This window comes from Trachymyrmex cornetzi, unplaced genomic scaffold (assembly GCF_001594075.2).
Source record: "Trachymyrmex cornetzi isolate Tcor2-1 unplaced genomic scaffold, Tcor1.1 scaffold112, whole genome shotgun sequence".
Classification (NCBI taxonomy): Eukaryota; Metazoa; Arthropoda; class Insecta; order Hymenoptera; family Formicidae; genus Trachymyrmex; species Trachymyrmex cornetzi.
Genome location: NW_017295676.1, coordinates 663542 through 684006, shown reverse-complemented (window position 1 = coordinate 684006; position 20465 = coordinate 663542). Strand labels below are relative to the sequence as shown.

Below are 20465 nucleotides of genomic sequence, written 5' to 3'. Positions count from 1 at the left end.
TTGTCTAAAAGTCTAAAGTCTTTTATATTATGTTATAAGAATTAATACTAAATTCTCTTTTCCGCTGGATCTTATCTTCACTGAAAAATCACTTCTAGTCATTTAGCAAGTATATCTTAGTCTTATATTAACTCATACAATAACGGGAAATTAGTTTTTATATTATATATATATTTATATAATTAGTCTTATAATAACTTCGCACTGTAACGATTAAAGGTGCGCACTCGCGCCGATACGCTGGATCTCGAGAGCAACACGGCACGAAGCCATTTCCTCCGTTTAAAGCCGAACGTATGTTCCTCGAATAATCGCACAGTCACTTCGTCGGCGAAGAGTCTGCCTGCGTCAATCCCAGGAACAAATCCGGGAAGTGAGGTGTAATTGATGCCGGAGAGACCGAACAGACACTTTACTTGCCGAGTCACTCCCTATTGAGAAGACTATACATGTTTGTAGTATTGCAAAGTTTGTTTTGACTCGTGATATCACGTAGTCTATACAGACCTAATATCGCCACGCTGTTGCATCGTGAAACCAAGGTTAAAAGCCATTGAGTTGCTAAGGAATAATCCGTCTAAAATTTCGTATATGCTTCATGAATGATATAACGCGTTGTAGTATCCTGCGGATTATGTATCTTGGTCCATAACGAGGACAGAGTTGAGAGCTATCGTTGTTGGCGAGTAACGTAATCTATTCCGTGATCTCCGTTGTATTGATACTCATCGTTGTATTAACTTAGCGCAAATCCTCTACCGCCAGTACTAATTGGTTAATTCCTCCTGGGATTACGTACATCCTCTCGGATCGTCACGGAGACGATGGACGGCCGGTTTGCTTCGTGGGCCTATCCTCGGTCCACGTGGTCGTGGTGAATCGTTTAGACAGAGTTACAGTATCCGGCAGTATCGGTCGCTGCATCGTCCTAGCGGCCAGCAGAATTTGCATCGGGCACTCATTTCTCACGCAGTATTCCTCGCACGTAATTTGCGTCCCCATTACTCAGCGTTTATCAGCGTGCTCAGGCGACCACCTCTCGTACTTTTAAGCGCCGTTCTTGTATTTTTTTATTTTTTCCCCTTTCTCTTTCTCGTTCTTTCTATACCCCTTTCTTTTAATTTGTTTTGCACGTCCACGAGGCACACGCGAGAGAATTTATCTCGTCGCTTGGGCGGATTTTCTGCAATCTTTGGCTGGCTGCGGCAGTCATCGGTCGACTACCACGCGCCGTTATGAATGTAGAGATTTTCGCCTCTAGGAAATCGCCAGCGATTATTCACAAGGGACTTAAAGTTGCAGCTTGAACTTCTAGTTTCTATCGCAGTATCTAGTCTCTTTCCTATCCGGTGGGACGCGTCCGTGTACTCGCGCAAAAACTGCTCTCGCGAGAACGATGAACAGATATGTATGCCTCGTAGTTGTTGTGAAGCGATTATCTATGATGATGCGTAATGTCTCCGTTGCGTGAAGATTCGTTGGTCCTTGAAAAATGCGTTAAAGTTTAAAAGAAAATGACGAAACGGTTGCCGAGCTGTACCGTTAGATCGAAATATGTCATTTCGATGATTATAGTTGACACACTTCGTAAATTTCGTAGCGTTTTTTTTTTATGAATTCCGTATATTCTCTGACCTGGTTGTTGAAATTCCTGATTACTTTTGTTCCTATTATTGATGATCTGAAAAGAAATATATATATATATTAGAAATATCACACATATAACAGTCATATAATTACAAAATAATATAGTCATATAAAAACAAATTATTTTTATAATTACAGTCATATTAATATTTTAAAAATACTAAAGGGAATATTGAACACTTCAGGGAATAGTGAAGAAAAAATCTCATTGCTTAGAATTAGATTAAATTTATTCAATGAAAATGTATTTAGAATAATTATATCATTATTTTCAAATAGTTTATAATTTGGTTTTTATCAGTCTGCTTTATTGGCTGCAAAAATAGAATATTGCTTTTATATAAAATTAATGAAAATTCATTTTATCCAAACATCGAAATGGATTGATATTATTGTTTTAATATTATAAAGTTTTAATATTTAAAGTTGTGTAAGAACTATCGTGAATAAAGTTGGTTTTATTTGCTGAGATTTTGGTCGAGAAAGAAATCATGAAGGATACTTGAGTGAAGGAAGTTTCGCAGGATATTGTACGTGATTTAAAACCTTCTCGACAGCTTCGCTTAGAGGATTGCTTCTTGTATCGTAGAACGCGGAGTATCCGATACTCGTGTTCGAGTAAATGCGCGGAATGGCAAAACATTCCGCTCTTATGTGTAGGAGGAAGCGAGTATCCGCTTTGAAAGACACTTTTTTTCGCGATGTTGCTCTCTCAGCGTTTCCCCTGTTTCTCTCTCATTCTTGCTCGCTCTTCTTACGACATTCAAAGTCTAAAGAATGGCATCAAAGAGGATGATGTAGTAAAGCAAGTGTATCCTCGATCTTGTTGTTGCCTTATTCTGAAAAGACACAAAGAGAAAGCAAGAAGGAGAGAAAAGTATGCTGAAGTAGAAGTTTATCATATTTTAAGGAAAATGGAATATGTAGAAAGTTTTACTGTTGAAATTAAGAATAAAATTAAACAATTTTATAAAACTAAAGGAAGAATTAAAATTAAAATCAATAAATTAAAAGCTATAACAATATGTTGAAATATAAAATGGATATTTTATAGCGAGAGATGTAAAAGTACTATTCTAAATCTATTTAGTTAAAGTTGTAATATTTAAAGTTGTATAAAAATGAAAATAGAAACTGTGCCATGTAGATCGAAATATCGCGAATATACTAAAAATATAGGATATGAAATAAGACGATAAGAAAAAAGAAAAAAGTTTTTCTCTTTAATTTAATCAAAAAAGTTGTTGGGGTGCTACGCGAAAACGATAGACACATATTTGGTTCCTTTGGGTCATAAATCCAGATTCAATCCCGAAGTTAATCCTATATATTTTCTTTTGAAATTATAATTCATATTTTTTATTCTGGAACACAGCTGTGTATAGAAATTATATAATTATGCTTTACGCTGAATACTGTACCAGATAAATTTCGAAAAATTTGCATATTATTAAAAAATTATGAAAAACTCAAGAGAAAATATATGGGACTTTAGGATTGAATCTGGGTCTTGTCGTACTTAAAAAACTCAAATAAGAGTCCATTCCACTTTTACGCGGAGCGTGACATCTCATTTAATATAGAACAAGAGCATACAATAGATGAAGTGTCGGACGACTGTTGTGTTATTTATGAAAGTCTTGGTAATGTAGGGGAAAGTCGCCTATATCGTACCCCCTAACGTTTAAACAAAATTGTAACAAAAGTACTAAAGAGATATATTAGAATATTTCTATACTTACATTAAACTTTGGTTCATTGGCAATAAAATAAAACAATACTTTTACGAAAATAAACATTAAATTATTGTTTAAATTAAATTTAAAAAAAGTAGCTTTCGGTACGATTTGAAGACCGGGTCGTTAAATTGTATCATCTGGTTCTTAAATCGTACTTCTAATCTAGCAAACAAGCTGACATTGCTTATTGTCATTTTGACATTAAAATAACATCTTTAACGTCAAAATGACGGTAAATAACGTCAGTTTGTTTACTGGGAAAAATAAACAAAATTAATTTTAAAACTTATTTATTAATAAATTTATTTTTAATTTTAAACTGAGTATACATATTTAAATAGGTATAATAAAAACTTTTCTATTATAAAAACAGAAATTACCAGGTGTAGAAGTATGAAACCGGAATTTTTTTGTAAAAATTACACGTCTGTTGTTTGAAAATGATAAATAATATTTTATTCAAAATAATCTCCATTGCTATTTATACATTTTTCCCACCTCTCCGGCAGTTTATGAATGCCACGCCAAAAAAACAGTTCTTTTTTTGACGCGAACCAGTTATCGAGCCATTTTCGTACATTTTAATACGTATTGAAGTATTGTTCAGCGAGAGCGTGTCCCAGTGATGCGAATAGATGATAATCGGACGGAGCCAAGTCTGGAGAATAAGCCGCATGCGCTAATATTTCCCAACTGAACGCCTCGATCGTTTCCTTGACTCGTTTTACTGTGTGTGATGGAGCATTATTATGAAGCAAAATGACTTTGTGTTGCCTTTTACCATATTCCGGTCGTTTTTCACATAATGATCTATTTAAATCGATCATTTGCTGTTGGTAGCGATTAGTGTTAACGGTTTCACCAGGTTTTAGCAGCTCATAATAAATTACACCCTTCTGATCCCACCAAACACAGAGCATTGTCTTCTTTCCAAAGCGATTTGGTCTTGTCGTGGATGTTGATGGTTCGCCTGGATTCACCCATGATTTCCGACACTTAGGATTCTCAAAATATATCCATTTTTCATCACCTGTCACGATTCGATGGAGAAATGACTTTCTTTTATATCTGTCGAGCAGCAGTTCACAAACGGTTTTTCGATTTTCTTGCTGTCTTTCATTCAGTTCATGCGGAACCCATTTTCCCACTTTCTGAATTTTTCCCATAGTTTTCACACGAATGGAGATGGCTTTCTGCGTCACATTCAATTGATTCGGGAGTTCTTGTTGAGTTTGAATATCATCTTCATCCAACAAGGCTTGCAATTCGTTGTCTGCGAACTTTTTCGGTGGTTTCCCACGCTCTTCGTTTCTCACGTCAAAATTACCACTTTTAAATTTTTTGAACCACTCGAAACACTGTGTTTTACCAAGAGCATGTTCACCGTAAGCTTCGACAAGCATTCGATGCGATTCTGCAGCAGTTTTCTTCAAATGATAACAGAAAACCAATGCTGTCCGCAAATCGTAGTTCGTAGGCACAAAACTCGACATGTTTAAGGTTATGAAAAAATATACCGGTGTATGGAACTTGGGTTGTTGTGTGTTGGAAATCTTCGTCAGCTGTTAGAGAGAGATGATGGCGCTGCAGATGCGGCCTTGGAGTCCCTAAACTGATAGCTAGTGCCATATATAGGGAAATTCCGGTTTCATACTTCTACACCTGGTAGACTCTGTGTTTTTTAAACTCATTTAAGAAAACAAAGTAAAAAGCAATACTTAAATTGATTTAAGCTATCATTGCACTATACGAGGTGTGTTCAAAAAAAAGGTGACTTTTCAAATTTCGCGAGCTACGTACATTCGATTCTCGAATTTTTTTTTTATTATGTTGGTACACATGACTCCAACATATGTTGAGATTATCGGCTGTTTTGCATGACTAGTTTATTTTTCACAGATATAAAGGTTAGATGTGGTTTGGTGTGCTTGGCGATTTTTTGCTATCGAAAAAAAAATGGATCGGAGAATCTGTGTTAAATTTTGTGTGAAAAATCAAATACAGTGCTCTAACGTACTTGAAATGTTGACTGCGGCATTTGGAGAGTCTACTTTGAGTAAAAAAAATGTTTATAAGTGGTACAAGCTCTTCACAGAAGGCCGAGATGTTAATGACGATGCCCGCCCTGGACGCCCCAGCACGTCACAACCGATGAAAAAGTCGAAGAAGTGAAGAAAATTGTTATGGAGAATCGTTGAATCACTATTAGAGAAATTGCTGAGGATGTTGGCATATCGGTTGGCTCGTGCCATGCAATTTTTTCGGATGTTTTGAGCATGAAACGTGTGGCAGCGAAATTTGTTCCGAAATTGTTAAATTTTTACCAAAAGAACTGCCGCATGAGCATCGCTCGGGAGCTGTTGAATGACGTTAACGACGATCCAGATTTGCTCAAAAGGGTCATAACTGGTGACGAAACATGAGTATATGGTTATGACGTCGAAACCAAAGCCCAATCATCCCAATGGAAGCGGCCAGAAGAGCCAAGATCGAAAAAAGCACGTCAAGTTAGGTCAAATGTGAAGGTTTTGCTCACTGTTTTCTTCGATTACAATGGCGTGGTGCATCGTGAGTTCTTGCCACAAGGTCGTACGGTCAATAAGGAATATTACCTTGAAGTTATGCGCCGTTTGCGTGAAGCAATACGAAAAAAACGCCCGAAATTGTGGAACAACCAGTCATGGATATTGCACAACGATAATGCGCCAGCTCACACGTCGTTGCTTGTTCGTGATTTTTTGGCCAAAAACAACACCGTAATCATGCCTCAGCCACTTATATTGCACAACGATAATGCGCCAGCTCACACGTCGTTGCTTGTTCGTGATTTTTTGGCCAAAACCAACACCATAATCATGCCTCAGCCACTGTATTCACCGGACTTGGTCCCCTGCGACTTTTTCTTGTTCCCAAAACTGAAAAGACCCATGAAAGGACGGAGATTTGCTACGATTGAGGAGATAAAGACCGCATCGCTGGAAGAGCTCAAGGCCATACCAAAAAGCGCATATCAGAAGTGCTTCGAGGATTGGAAAAAGCGCTGATATAAGTGTATAATATCTGTGGGGGATTACTTTGAAGGGGACAGAATAGATAGTGATGAATAAATAAATATTTTTCGAGAAAAATAAAAAGTCACCTTTTTTTTGAACACACCTCGTATTTCAGAATATTAAAATCTCAGATATTTTGAAAAAATAAATTTTGGAAATAAAATCAATTACGGATTTTTTCGTCACAATAGAAAAGATTCAATAGAAAGACTCAATAGACAAAATTAATAGAAAGACTCAATAGTTGATAAGTAATCACTTTCTTGAGCGCTTATTTAAACAGTTTTGGTAAATGTCAGGATTGTCACTATAGGTTTCATGCAATCACTTAAAGCACCTAACACACTGAATCCAATCCACTGTAGGTCCTTTTTTATCATAATAGTAACCTCCACATATTGCTCGCGTCACTTGCAAAAATCGTATCGGTACAATATAAAGACCAGTGACAAGTACGATTTACCCAACTCCCTCTATTTTACAAATTTGCCAATAGCAACATAATTTACAAATATTTTGTTAATTTGATGCTATACTCTCGAAAAGAGTTTAAATATCAATTATAACCATGAGGAACACTATAATTCAATTACCCACTTTGTATTGATAACACCTTAGGTAAATTGTACCAAAACTTAGATCAGACACCGAACAAAATCAATTTTGAATGTCACTCGTAAACAGTCGACTCGAAGACAAAACAAAAATGATAGTTCTTAACCCATATTACCAGTGTCACATCAGTGTCATCATCTTTAAAAAAAAATGTTTCGTTTAGAAAATACAATGGAGGTACGATTTAACCGTCGGTTCACTTAGTCAACTCTCCCCTATATAGCAAATCGATTAGTTTAATTTGGGATATCATTTTTTCTTCAGTTACGTGATTGTATTTCAAGTCCGACAATAATCGCTCGCAGATTTTTTTATAAGTAAAAAATTCACAATTTACATAGAAATATTAGGTATCAATATCTACCCTCGTATTTTCTTTCTTATTTGATCCTTTTTTCATTTATAGTTAGCTTTTTTCTTTTCATTGCTGTATAAATAACGATCTCCTCGTGTTTGCATTAGGAACTTGTAATTATCTCTGGGCTACCTCACGCGGTAATTAGAAAAAGAGCGAAAACTTTACGCTTCGTCATACGTCTGCGGACTTTCTTAACGAAGTTGATCCTTTAATTAACGTCGAAAGAAAATGATAAAAAGGTAAAATGACAAAGACGAAACTTTTCTCTCGTTCATGATATCATACTGGAAAAGGTAAAATTATGCTAAAATGTATAAATACATGAAGATCGTGAAATCAGAGTAGTAAAAACAGAGTTTTGGAGAAATAAGGTGCTATTGATGTGTTCTTAGAGTACATACTCGATTTGAACACATTCCAAATAGCAGATGAGCATGATTCATGGCTCATGTCTAACACGAAAATTAACGTTGTATTCGTCGACGGAAATTACTTGCGAAACGAATTATATATCAAGAAATCTATATAAAGAAAATTTATTTCTGTAGTTTTTATTTAAAATTCCTCGAAAATGATTGAGATTCTCATCATATTTGTACTTTTATAACAATTTGAAATATCGACAATTTAATTTTAATACAAATTATTTTACGATATGTCTTAATATCAAATAGTTCGCTGAATTAAAGAAAGGATATTTAAAGATTTTATGCTATAATTATCCTGTTGATAAATTATTATTGCTATTTATTTGACAGAATTGAATTGATTTTGTCTGATCTATTGAAAATTTAGTCAGACGAAATTTATTCAGAGTTAATTTCATTGTCCGCCACAGATCAGTTCTGCTTAATTAAACTTATTTTATTTATTACTAATTTTACTTGTACGGATGATTAATGAATTTCTCGGGGGCACAGCGTCAGATGATACAGCTATTTATAAACAAACGCGTCGCGTGCAAATCACCGACGTAGCTTTTGCAAAATAAAATGCTTATGTGTGAAACGTTCTGTTGACGTATGTTGTTTGCGGGTTCACAATTTAACAAGATAGGACGCGCGAGAGGTCTTTGATACGAAACACGCACCGACGATGTAGAAGAGACCAGAAGTTACGCCGTGCAACAATTACGCTCTTTTAAGCATGACGACGAGACAGAAAGGCGGGGGCGATGTATCTCCTTTGTGAACATGAACTTTAACAGTACGAAAGTTTTCACGCTGCCGGGCAAAAACTTAGGGCTCGTTAAGAGGCGCGCATTTGCATGACATTTATCACAACTCCTGTGCGAAGACCTTTAAGATACGTGCCAGCGCGACCGGATAAAGCCGGAAGGATTAATGAGGACGTCTTTCTCCCATCCTCTCTGTTGCCACGCTCGCACTTCGCACGGTGTTAAGACGAAATATATATTCGTCTTAAGTACTTTAATGTCATCTCTTCGGCAATGCTATCCTCTTAATGTTTTTGCAGAAGGACAGATGTCGTTAAATATACGTCAAACATATCTTAATTATGCAACTATCTTTTAATCTATTGCTTGAAAATAGGATTTGAATGTTGAAGTTTAATAAAAAAAAAAAGCTGCGGCAATTCGTAATATTTTAATAAAATATTTCTGATATTTCAATTGATACTTATACCTGATATTTATATTTGATAGTATTATATATTGTAAATATATGAAATATTAGTGAAAACAGAGATAGCTGAATGTAATATTCATATTATTATTTTATTGCTCGAACAATTTCTCTCATCTCTATTTGCGATCAGAATAGATCTTGATCTCACTCATAAAGTACTTTTTTCAGAAGTGCTATATTTTACCTATTGGCCACCTGGTGGCCGTGTAATTTTAACGATTTCCGGTCTGTTCGACGGATACGCGTTTAGCTGCTACGTATTACGCGCATATCAATATACCGATATAATCCTCGATGTAAACCAGACATGGATTTCGACATGCAATCTGATGGTTAATACCAAATAATCACAACCGCGATTTTCAATGTATAAGCTAGATAGTTAAATTAAAATTTTAACATGCGGAATATACATTGAAAAAAAGAATCTGGTAGCTTTTAAATGTTGAGTAAGACAAATTCATTTAAATGTTTGGTTAATATAACCGAAATATTTATAGGTAGGGGAGACCGGGGTTGTCGTACGGGGTTGATTGTCAAAATGCTTATAACTCAAACAAGACATGGCAGAAAAATCTCTTTTTTTGACTGTAGATAGCTGATAAAATATTAATCTGTTGTGTAAAATGGTTTGCAACACAAGCATTGTATATACTCGTATTATTTATAGCGATTTTTGAGAAAATAAAGTCGGTGAGTAAATTTTTATAATCACCTATTTTGTTGTCTGACAAGTCTTTGACATTATTAATCGTAATATCCCTGTATTCATAGAAAGTTACATATCTTAGAAGATCTTTGCTACAATTAAGTAATCATTATTCTGACTAAGTTTGTGAATACAATCTCTTTTATTAAAAATGATTATGTGGGGTAGATTGACTAAAATGAGATGAAGTTAGGTGACAATTAATTTTAATATCTTTAGAGGACACATTTTCAGAGAGAATATACTTACAAATATATTATATTTCATATAGATATATGTTTTTTTCATTTTTCATATAGAAACTATAGTACAAAAACAAATTACGTATTTTATGATTAAAATAACTATTTTATTTGTATAATACTATAATTACTATTATTTCTCAAAATATAGAACTGATATTAAAATAAAAATTGTGTTTTTTATATGTGTTGTCTATAACAAATATGCTACCAATCCTAAAATGTGTGATAATCAACCCAGAACACGGGGTTAATTGTCATATTTTCGCAGCTTTATTTAAAATTAAATAACTTATTTATATGATATGATGAATTCATGAGTAATATTTTTTTTTAATATCTAAGGGATGTAGGTATATTGTAACGTATATAATATTTCAAAATCAGGTATCCATTTTTTTCTAAAAATCAATAATCAAAAACTATGACAATCGGCCCCGGTCTCTCCTATTACCACATATAATAATATAACCAACCATTTGGTAATAACTATAACTAAATATTTATATAGAAAAATTAAATTATTTTATATTAACCGAACATTTGGTTGAAATTTATTTCATTCAACATTTGGTAGCTATTACCAGGCACTTCTTTTTAGTGTAGCTATACGTTGCTGTACTGTAATTTAATTTTATATATCTTGATTGTGATATGTTATGTTACATGTCTTGTGATTCTATTACAAATATGTTAAGTACTGAAACAGGGTTGCCACAGACCCGGAAAACCAGGAAAACCGGGAAAAGTAAGGGGAAAATGTAAAAAAGTCTGGAATTTTAAAATTTGCTCACACAATTTCCTTAAACTGTTCTTATTCCAGATAATTGTTATAATTTTTTAAATATTATATCTAACGTTTATAGTTCAAAACTTGCGCACTTTAAACGATTTTAACAAAATAATTCAAATTTATATTTTATTTAGTATTTTCATTTGATTCTTCTTTTTCGTTATAACGGCATTCTTTTTTTCAAAACTAATTTTTTTTGCTGGTTTAAATTTGCACCCAAGATTTTACAAAATGCTATTAAGTTTTTTTTACGTTTTTAATAATATAGCTTTTATAGTTCAAAACTTGCGCACTTTAAACGATTTTAACAAAATAATTCAAATATATATTTTATTTAGTATTTTCATTTGATTCTTCTTTTTCGTTATAACGGCATTCTTTTTTCAAAACTAATTTTTTTTGCTGGTTTAAATTTGCACCCAAGATTTTACAAGATGCTATTAAGTTTTTTTTACGTTTTTAATAATATAGCTTTCCTACAATCCTTGAGTCTAAATGTTAAAATTTACATATTTTATATTAGTCATGGAAAATTTTCCATTTTCATTCGGAAAACCTGGAAAAGTCATGGAACTTTAAAATTTATTTTCTGTAGCAACCCTGTGAAAAATATTTTCTTTTACATGAAATATAAAGAAAGTTTTTTACTGTTTATTTATTTCTTTAAAAGCAAAGCTTTCTAAATTAAGGAAATTAATTAAAATACAAATAAATTTGTCATATATTTTGAAAATTTGTTGTGCATTACCTAACACAGGATTTTGAATTTTTGTATCTAACTCACGCAATGGTGATGTTGCGTGCAAAGCCAGTCCGGCCTTCTCTCGCAAGCGTATCTGCGTGGCGTGAAACGTAAACGATGTAGCGGCCGTGACGCCTCGTGCGAAAATCGAATTTACACCGTGAAGTGCGAGATCGGGACGTTATCGGCCAGCCGGCGTGTGCACAATTTTAACAATTTCCGGGCGGGTTACTTTCAGCGTAACGCGGCGTTTCGTTCGAAGGTCGACGCGAGTCAGACCTCCCGCAATTCAAAACCTCGATTCGAATGATCGGCCGCGTTGGAATGGAATTGATGACTGGGCGTGTTATTATTAAGCGAAGCGATGACGGGTTGCTGTTCACGGAATGATTTGTGCCGACGTCTTTTCATGTTAAAGGGAATCTCCTCACTTACGTTTACATCGTCGTACTGTTTGAAATGGAGCTAAAACCTCCGTTTTATTTGTCCTCCGTAATGGGCATACGTAAGCGTGCACTGCTATTTCCTATAAGAAAAGTAAGATATTAGAGTTTGTCGATATGATGACTTTGTTAATAAATCTTTTAACGTTGAAACAAATTTGTTTGATATTTATTAAAATTGGAAATAGTTAACGAAATAGCTATTATAATATTAATGAAGAATTTACATACAACGTAAATAATTTAGTATTTAATTATGAAAATTTTAATTACTGCTTTGTGAAAATCAAAATTATTCAAATTAACTTCACATTTTCAAAAAATTTGAAATTAATATTTTATTTGTTATTTAATAACAATTTTAACTGGAATGTAATTTAAAGATTAATTACGCAAAAATAGTGTTATTATATTTGTAACACTGATAAAGATATATGATTAATTGATGAACTTATTAAACTTTATTCTAACTGTAATAAGTTTAGCTTAAACAAAGATCCAGTCTGTATCAGTTAAAGTGCATACCGTTCAAGGAGATAGCGATTAACCCGGGAACACTTTGTAGAACATGTCAATGGTGTTCATGACATACAGTCGAGGCAACGACGGGCCCATGGATTACATGCGAAACACGTGTCGTCGACGCATTTACCGGCGTGACGTTAACACGTGCATCGTCGCGCGGCTTCTCGTTGCGGCGCGTCTCGCAATGCGTAAATGCCGCACGGAAATGCGTGTACACTGTGGTTTCGAATGCACATTGCGAATGATTTACACGCGTTCGCGGGTAGCATGCACTGGATGCAAGTTGCTTGCACATATGCGACATGAAGATTTAATTTTTCGATCGTGATCGTTAACCGGATCGTTCCCCGGCGTTCGAGAGTCGACAATTTTAATTATTATTCGTCAAGTTCCGTTGGTATTTTTTTTCTTTTCACTGCAAAATTCTGCTCGAGGGCGAACATCCGAGACCCCGATATATCCGTCATCGATGGAAAACATGTCGGACCTAACGAAGAGGATGGTCCCGACGTGGGTGCCGCGCGCCATTCTCGGGCTTTTCATTCAAAACGAGTCGTGTCCAATTAAGCGAGATGCCTCGTATAAGCTTCATTTATTCATAATGCGACATGTTTCATCGATATTTCGCTTCTGGCTAAAAATGAGAATATATCAAGTTTTAGATGAGAATCCATGTTTGCTTCCAATAACATATATCTTGTCTTTTATATTCAGCTCAGGAAAAACAAAGCTATAATATAATTATTTAAAATCTACGTAATGAACAAAATTTACGTAATGAACGACACATAAAGAAAAAAGATAATAAAACTTACATAAAATGTGAACAAAATATTTAAATTAGCAATTATTTGAAAAAAATGCTTTTATTGTTTTTTTACAATTACGAAAAAATTTATTTCAAAATTGTCCTGTGAAAACTAATTGTGATTCGTTTATTACTCTCATATTATTTAAGACTTAACTTTTTTTCTATAAAGAAAATATTTTTCCAGCTAGCTTTTATAATGGAATTAATGCATGATTCTGCAACAAGTTACCCATACATAAATTATGCAGATGTCTTACTTTTCACCGCAGGATATTAAACGAATGAATATAAAACGCGCGCAATAAAAGAAGTCACATGGGACACGGTCAGGTTACCCTCTTTGGGCAGGAATGTCTAATAATAGTAATAAAATGAAGCGGAGATATACTTAGATGCCTCACGAGAAATGCTAACGAAGATGGTCTCCATTTGCAATTCCCGTATACTTTAGGAAACGTTGGGAATACAATACAAGCCAAGTTCCGCCGCGCGCGCAGAAGTCACTCTGCCGAGGCAATCCGGATTCGCAACGAGGCCACGGAGGCGGCTAATTGAATTCAATCGAAAATGCTTGCCTAATTGCAGCGTCAAGCTTTCGTAAGCCTCGTCTTCGGAAGTTCGCTGTTCCTTCCTCTCGTGACTCACCCTTCCTTTCTCGCGTTCGGCCTCCCTCGATTTGCCTTCCATCTTGGAAGTGGGACTAAACTTTCAAGTTTATAGAACTGAATCTTAAGCGGCCGACCCTCCAATTTAAACTTGGGTTGCGATGCTATCGTTTTGCCCTTGAAAGCGGGTTACCTCCGCTGGCGCGAAGACACAGCCGTGGGATTCCTCTTGGATCGTACGTCTTCGCGGCGGCTCATGAATCATTTCGATCTGACGACCGCGTACGACATGCTCTCTCCGATATACACTAAAGTCCTTTTACGTATTTACGGTAGTATCACAGATTTGGCATCATTCAGGACTCGTAAAATATTTGACAGATTTTTTCAAGAATTACGAGTCGACTTTCTTTTAATATAAAAATCTTTATTTATCACTTTTGTCACTTTCAACGTTGAGTTCTTTGCCCCCAGATACAATGCTCTGTCAAACTTTTTTTTTGTCCATTTATATTTCTCTTTCATTTCGAAGTAGAGATATCTTCTTAATTTATCTTCCTTGGAAATATTTGATATTTATATAGTTTTAACCATTTGTCTCTTACGACGATAGTAAATATTGAAGCAGAGAGAGAGAGAGAGAGAGTAGCAAATATATCACACAACACAGTACCAATTTCTCATCGAAAAGTAATCACTCAAACTTTTATATTTTTCTTCTGCTAGAAAATCGTTTATAATCCGGGTCAAACATTTCTATTAAGTTTAATTCATTTTTAATGACTTCTCACGGTCGCGACGTAAGCGAAAGTGCGCAAAAATAAGCCGCTTGTGAAACGGCCAGCACCAGACAGCCTTCGCTGCTCTATGCGACTTGCCCCAACTGATTTTTCGAGTACGTCCGACCTGTCAACGGCCTGATGGAACGGGGAAAGACTCCAAGAAAAACGCACGATCGCTGAGTTAGAAATGAATCATCAGTCGGTTCGTAAGGCTACCGTTGACGATTAATTCTTCCGCTCGTTATTACGGTCGACGGCCGACAGATTGGTTGGCGTGAAGGAAAAAAGCTTTTACGCCGCATTTTTGTGTTCAGGACGAACGATCGCTTGGGATCGGCATGGGATTGCAGCGATGAAAATTTGATCGTCGGAGGGAGAGAGAAAGAGAGAGAAAGATAGAGGGTTCCCACGTGGTGCTTTCACGGCAATTTGGAATCTCGTGTAGGCCCGTTATTCTTTACGACAGAAATAACTCAGGGCATCCCATATGAACGTAGTCTGACAGTGCAGTGTGTAAACACCTCGTAGTCAACCAATCGGTCGAACCATTGGTTCAGAACAGATACTTCAAAAAGTCCAGATACATCTCCGCAAGGCAAGAAAAGAGTTTGTAGATTTAATATTCTGTGTTAAACATCGTAACAATTGAGCCACGAATTGAATTTCCGAAAGAAATAAAATATATATTTCAGTGACAATAGCTTTAATTTAAGCCATTTATTCTTGGTCGATTGTAATTCAGTCATCGCGAAGCTATCTTAAAATATCAATGTAAAAAAAGTCTGTTTTAAATTGATTTAAAAGTTTATTATGAAAGTTAAAACTTGGAAAATTGATGTATAATATTGTTATGTTGTATAATATTATATCGCAGTTGTTGAAGTTTTGTGGAGCAAAGATTTTCTTCAGCAATTTAAAACTTTTCAAGTTTAGTGTACCTTTCGAAAGAGTTCTATTCACGATCGTTCGACTAAGTTTTCAAGGAAGCTCACGTTTTTATGCTGCACACGCTGCACGCGCTGCTTTTACGTGTCGCAAAATAAATTTCCTTGTCGTATTCCCGCATTTACTGTCGCGTTTACTGTTTGCGGTCGCGCACAGCAGCTTCAGAAACGGTTTACGAAGTGCGGATTTACGAATGTCGGTTCCTACGAATTCTCTGTGACGCTCGGACGACGATCATAAGGAGATTTTATCGTTACGACATTGTATCTCCGTCGTACATAACATAAAATGTTGTATCTTAGCTTGTCGTCGTTTATTTCTCGTCCGAGAAATCTCGAGCGTGACTACTTAAATGTCTACATCAGTTGTCTGACTTATAATGGCAACAGCTTTTCGTACGCAGAAAAACATTCTCTTTTCAGATCTTCAAGTCGTTTAAAAACTTTTTTATCGGTATCTATATATTATAGAGTGATTCAGAATTATTTTTGTATTTGAAAATGTTTCCTTCCTATATTTTTAAGCACAATACAATTTTAAATTTAATTTTTTAATCTTGTTTAAAATTAAAATTAATTTAAATTTAATTTTTATCGTTACATAAAAATATTTAAGTAAAACATCGTACACGCGATTTCTGTATAAATATAAGATAGAAAATTTTCAAATTGTCAATTTATTATTTTTGAAGATGTAAGTATATCAATGGAAAGGAGTATCGGAAAGTCGTTTTATCGTCGTTGCGAAGATTCGCTGTATTGCGTTTCAGAATATCGTCTACATTTCTACCGCTAGGTGCGATTGTTCTGCAATATTCGTTCTGCAATCAAAGACTAACGGGAAGAAAAATGAAAGGATTAAGTGAAGCACGAAACGAACGTCGGCCACATTACGGCGAAACTCGATTTTGTGACGAGGGAAAAAAGATTCTAATTGTACTCAACTCAGTCGCTGCAGCGTATAACGCAATAAAAGGGTCGGCAATAAAAGGCAGCGAGGCAGCTAACGGTGAAGAGGTATTTTTACGGAAGACGTGCTGTTACTGTCCCGGTTTTCTCGAGCAAATGTCTCAATGTCCACCTCCACACAGGGCAGTTGATAAATGCACGCGCAATTTGACGCGGTTACGAGTCCTTTCCTTTACGGTACCTATCTTTATTCCATGTTCGTATTCACACACGGTTTTATACACTCCTCGTGTTTCCTCCCATGCATTTAGATTATACGCTCTGAATTTCTTTCGAAAAAAACAACATCGAAAATGAGAGCGAATGTTGGCTTGAATGTGAAAATATATAGAAAATAATATGCTGAAGGAGAAAATTTGATTTTCATAAATTAAGAGCGTAGTAATATAAATGATAAGCGTGGTAATATTACGAGATTGTAATATTTGCTTTCACGATGTATTATTCTGCTAGGTTATTTAAAGGATTATCGCAGGGGGGAAAATTACTCCCCAGCGACAATTCCCGAATAAACTGCGTTTGCGATAGGCAGATGGTAATCCCGAACAGAACAAAAGAAAAACCGCATCCGCACTCCCAACCAAAGCTTCCATTGCGCCGGCAATGTAAACATCTGGATATATATAGCGGGGAGAGAAAACGGCGAAAAGTTTTAGCGAGTGCTTCTGACAATCTTTAAATGGTTGATGGGATGTGTCAGAAAAAAATTATTTTTTAAGAAAATAATAAAGTAATTAATTAATTTTTGTTGTAATTTTTAATTTTTTTTATCGAAAATTTGTTTTTTTAGAGAAAGTAATAAATAATGAATTAGTTTTTGTTGTAACTTTCTAATTTTTTTCATCGAAACTTACAGTACTTACTATTTTTCTTTTAGTTTTGTTATATTTTATACAAGCAAGTAGCACTATATTAATCCTCTTTTGGATTGATATAGTTTAAAATGCTCGTGACGTTTTTAATGAAGTTATGAAATAGCGCTTTTGCGGTTGTAACTGTCTACCATAGAAAACCGTGAAGTTACCAGCTACAATATCTTTTAGGGCACCGTATAACTGGCGCAGACATTTTCAATTTTTCAGAATCAGTCTGTAACGTGATTTTATCTCTTGTTCCTGTCGTTATTTTCTCTTTCCCTTTCATTTCTGCCGTAGAAATTCTTTATGTCCGCGGGTATCTTCAGGCACGTTTCCGGAACAGAACGAGAGATCGGAGATCGGTTATTTTTCTTTCTTCTTACGCCGAGATAACCTCGAGTTTTCTTGGTTCTGTCCGCTTTATTGCCTTGCCTCGTCCGTCTTCTTCTTACGCCCGTAGCAACGCGGACGAGTAAAACGCGCCCTTCGATTCTAATAGAACATCGTAAAACCGCGACGACGTCGTGAAAACTGCAGAAAACGATGCAGCGGGTAACATTCTTCAGCGAGCATTCTTGGTGTGTTCGGGAGACCGTCGCTTTTCCAATTTCTTCGAACTTCACATTTCTCGACTTCCACTTTTTCTATGCTGATTTTTTGCAAGGAATGTGCCGGACATGTGAGAAATATCCACGAGGAAAAATAGATGACTGGACGTCGTTGTGAATAACCCGCCTTTCTTGATTGAAATATTATAGAATGAATAAATCGCGCGCCATATAGTTTATTTGGTTTTATTAATAAGCTCTTGTTTGTTCATTCATCATAAATACATGCTAATTATCGTGATAATGATTCCAATAGTCGAAGAATTTAGCCAATACAATCGTTGATTGTTGCATTAATCACATTAAGGTCAGTTTAACCGATATTGATTCGATTTAATTTTAATTTATAATAATAAATTTTTCTTTTTCGTTTGCCCTACTTTTAGAAAGAAGTCTTATGCTAAAAATAAAGCGACGAAACCAAACGTTAACAATCTAATATGTGTCATCACATTATTAGACTTAAGTAAACAGAGATCACAAAAATCACAAAGATACACCAATAACCATAATATTACTTTCTCAGTAACCGTCAGGTTAGTATAAGGGCACATTTAGACACTTTTTCAACCAGAGGACCGAGATGTCAGCCCATCTTGCTGTCGTCATTGGCTTCTTCCTTTTTCGAACGTAAAAGCTTCTCTCCTATCTTCTCTCGTTCCACCCTTTTTCTCCCTTAAGCTTCGCTATGTCACGTCAAATCAAGTTTGACCCTCGCTTTTCTTTACACCGCACCCGTACGAAAAGAAAGACAGGAAGTTTCTTTGGCACGTACCTTTTTCTTCTTCTTCCTCTTCCACCTTCGTGACTTCTTTTTATTCACCTTCCCCGTCGTGTTCGTCGTCGTCGTTATCTTCGCCGTTGCCGTTGTCTTCGTTATCGTTATCCTCTTCTCTTCATCCCGTCCTCCTCCTCATCCTCTTCTTCCTCCTCCTCCTCCTCCTCTTCCTCCACCTTCTTTTGTTTCTTTCCGCGGCCACGGCCGTACGGAATTCGAACCAGGGTTCGATTTGGCGGCACCCGGTTGGAGCTGGTCGGCATTACTGCGTTAGAGTAGACTGTTCGCACCCGAAGTCTACCTCCTTCTCAACTTCTCTCCGTCTTTCTCTCTTTCGTCTCCTCAGCCCTCCGCCTCGTTTCCTTCTCCGTTTTCTCTTTCTCACTCTGTTGTCCACAGTTTCCTCCACTCTCACTCTCTTTCTCACTCTCTTTTTCCCTTCCCCTCTTTATCTCTCATTCTCGCTTTCGTAAACGCTCCGTGACCCGTCTCAATTTTCTCTTTTTCTCTCTCCCGCTATTTTCCGGTGATGCTGCTCTCCCACCTCGAGATTCTCTCTCTCTCTCTCTCTCTCTCTCTCTCTCTCTCTCTCGCGCTTCTTGGTCTCGTTCCATCTTTCTTCTTCTTCACACCAGCCGGTTATCCGTCTTTTTCTCTCTTACGAACCGCAGGCGCTATCTTACCGATCTAAAATTACCCTAGAAACGCCGTTTTCCTTCTCTTTCTCTCTCCTTTTAATACCATCTTCTCCTACCGCTTTTCCTCCCGCGACTTTCAACGCACATGCCGGCTTCCGCTATGGACGCGTAACTTGCCTCTCTGAGGTGAGCGACTCATTCCTGAGTAGGATCGGTTACTTAAATCGGATTTAGAGATCGATATTTAGATATACGGTAGATATTATCGTAGTGTGTTGATCAATTCGGTGGCAGGCGACGAGTCGATCGGTAATCGGAAAATAATTTATAGGAAGAATGAGAAAAATGATTTTGAAGATAAAGTGGAACAGTGAGATTGAGATCAGCGTGCGGTGTTTTTTCACTATTTATTTTTAAAGCTTTGTTTTACACTAACAAAGTTAACTGTGCAGTGAAGTAAGCAAAACGTTAGAATAATAAGGTGCAAAAATAACGAGATTTATTAAATATAGACAATAGAATAAGTATACAGAAACAAAAATAACAAATTATTCTCTTTCGGATATTGAACGATAATAATCTTTATCGCAATTTTTACCGAAGGAAAGCGGATTTATAATTTTAAATTTAATCTCACTTTAACATTAATTTTTTTATCTTGAATGGGGATTGATGATTTAAGAAGTTGGATTTTCAGATTTAAAATAGTTGCAATGTATGATATTGTCTCATCTCTCTCACATTTCTATTAAAATACGATCGTTTTTACAATTTTTAAGGTACCTATAGCAATCAATTTTTGAGTTTATTCGGATATTTCCTGTGCAAAAGATAAAATCACAATGGTCAAGATCAGTCCGTCAGCGAATCGCTTTCTCGTGCGTGCAATTCGCGACGGTAGCCACCCTTTTTTAATGGTCTCTGCAATTTTATGCCTTAAAGTGTCGTAAATGTCGCA

At 35.8% G+C, this 20465-nt stretch overlaps 1 protein-coding gene and 1 long non-coding RNA gene across 2 annotated transcripts in view; one reads left to right on the top strand and one right to left on the bottom strand.

Annotated features, from left to right (window-relative positions):
- Positions 1-20465, top strand: part of Ror (tyrosine-protein kinase transmembrane receptor Ror) — a 259895-nt gene that overhangs the window by 82071 nt on the left and 157359 nt on the right. The gene's annotated exons all lie outside the window — the stretch shown is intronic.
- Positions 236-19158, bottom strand: LOC108763903 (uncharacterized). Its single transcript, XR_001940245.1, has 4 exons — positions 18867-19158; positions 11983-12073; positions 2338-2486; positions 236-1681 (listed from the first exon to the last, which is right to left on the bottom strand). It is a non-coding gene; the product is annotated as an uncharacterized LOC108763903 (long non-coding RNA).